Here is a 2,632-nt window from a genome sequence, read left to right as displayed (position 1 = left end):
ACATATATAATATAAGTATCTCTCACAATATAATCTCCTAACTAAAATCGAACTCATCAGGGTCCACATAGTATTCTCTTTAGCGATCACGTGCTCAAGAAAAAATGCCGCCAATTCCTCTTGAATTCCTCGCGTACGATCTGGTGGTAGGAGTTCATCCCGCATCCGAAATATCTAATTTGAAGAAGGGGGTCAATACATATATCTGAATAAATGAAACTGAACACAAATGATGGTAATAAAACAAAATTGTGAATATTATTATTTACGCACTTCATATTGTCTGTCAGAGTAGCCCCGCTCACAGGTCGTGTGGCGGATGGACTCGCAGATATAGTATCCACAGTAATTATTCCCTTGTTCCTGCCACAACCACTTTACAAGAAATAGAGGTCAATTAAACTGATAATTAGCAAGCATGCTAAATAGTATTGATGAAACTAGCGCTTGAATCAATAGGAGATGCGTGGAACATGCTACTATAGTACATACTTTCGGGTGTCTAAATTCCAGCTTCTTCGACAGTCCCTGGCAGACAAAGAAAACAATTACTTGATATCAGGAAAGGAACAAACTGAAGTTGCCGATATGGTGCGATAATGATCGATTTAACTTACCTCTCTAGAATTTCAGTCATGTCCGCATACTCCTTGGGATCTTTTCGTCTCGAGTCTAAGACGGTTACTAGTCCGTGCTCAAGCTTAATCTCTAGGAGAATATAGTGGAAGCTGCGCATGCATGCATAACTCATCAATTACATTACTATAACCTCGACTAACAAGGGAAACAGAATACGCACAAGACTATAATTCGTAAGGGAAGAGTATTATAGCTTTGTTTTGATTTAATACAAACGATTGTAGCAGCTTGGCCTCAGTATCTTTGGCCAGAAATTTAACCATATATGCATCTATGAGATTTGTGTTAATGAAACCAATATCACCGATTTGTCTTTTCTTCAATTCGACGATCTTCAATCTGCATAATATAGTGAGGATAATTAAAAATAGATGCAATGAAAGATCTGACCTATATATAAAGACTTAATGACGGAAGTAGTACTTACAGGCAGTAGCAAGTGATCATTAACTTATCGAGCGCCTTTAGATTGAAAAACACGAAGAACTCCTCAAATGGAACATTCAACAGTTCAATTACAACGAGGTCATGCTCCTCTCTAACTCTCAGCGTCAAAATATTCCTCCCCTCAGACTCTCTGCAGGTTTTCATGTACCAATCATGGAATCTTCGCATCATCGTTGTTAGAGATCTTTCATCTTTGACGAGAGGCTTCCCGTACACGTATTTGTGTTCGTCCACCTCCAAGAAATCGAAATGTGCATCGTCGGGCAGGTAATCTCCAAGATCATTATAAACGGACACCATTGTCCCGCCCGGATGATTCGCGACGATGCTAGACACCTGGAGCGGGGGCAACGATCGGTTCGCTTGCTCGCCGAGCTGGGCAACATTTTTCCCAGCTCGTCGTTCCGCTAACCTTTGACCACTGGCAGTACTTCCCGACCGCTCCACTTTGATAAATGACTTTGTAAGAATGCGCTCATAGTTGTCTTTCACCGGAGACTTTGGTGGTTTCTTCAGGGCAGTCAGAGTATGCTTCTTTTTTACCGGATCTATCTTCTCCTCCGGAGGTGGATTTTTCTTTGCTTTCACCCCTTCAAAGAAGTTGGTCACTTCGGCTTGCACGATCTTTGCGTTTTCCTCCTGGCTCCGCTCGTATGGTAACTTCTCTGGAGTCTTCAGAGAAGGACCATATCTGTATTGCCTGCCTCTGGCTGTACTGCTAGACGCCAGAGCAGACGGAGCAGCTGTGGCCGTCTTTCCTTTCTTAACAGGCGGAGGAGAAGGACGATGCGCCGGAGCAGCCGGAGCGGCGGCGGGTCTCTTCCGCCCTTGTTGACGAGGCAGACAAGGAGGAGGATGGCTGCTCGGGCGCGCCGGCGTAGGCGGAGAAGGAGGCGGAGTGCCGGCACGTGCCGTAGAAGGAGGCTGAGTGCCCTGATCACTCGCCGGAGGAGGCGGAGTGCCCTGACTCGCTGGAGGAGGAGGAGGAGGAGGCGGAGGCGTCCAGTTCGGAAGGTTGATGAGCTCCTTTCATCATAGGCATGGAGTCTTCAGAGAAGAACCCGACCGAATCTCCCCTTCACCCGTAGGGTGGTCAAGCTCAAGGTCCTCAAATCCGTCCGTTATTTGATCCATCATCACACTAGCATGTCCTTCTGGAATCGACCGGCCGTGGTAGGTTGTGCCAGGTCCAGTAGGTAAAACAGAGCCAACAGACGCCTTCACTTTCAATGTCATACATCGCGCCATAAGGTGGCAATGTTGAGACTCCGTGATAGCATCCACGGCGTAGCTAGCAGGAGCTGTGAAGACAGGCTCTAGTTGTTGAGTCTGCTCGGTGGAAGCCACGCTACTTCTCCGTTGAGATGGCGGGGTAGGTTCAAGGGAAGCTTCGGCAGGTCGTTTGCTGCGATCTGCTTCTCCTTCCTCTAGCCCTTGTACCCTTTCGTGCAGCGCCTGCAGTTGGCTATGCTCCACTTTCTTCCTCCTCTCCTTGCTTTTGGAACCCCCTACGTCCGGAAACCCACCCTTCCATGGAATGGAGCCT

The sequence above is a fragment of the Triticum dicoccoides genome, chromosome 4A, assembly GCF_002162155.2.
Source record: "Triticum dicoccoides isolate Atlit2015 ecotype Zavitan chromosome 4A, WEW_v2.0, whole genome shotgun sequence".
In the NCBI taxonomy this organism is placed as follows: Eukaryota; Viridiplantae; Streptophyta; class Magnoliopsida; order Poales; family Poaceae; genus Triticum; species Triticum dicoccoides.
Note: the sequence above shows the minus strand (reverse complement) of the source record.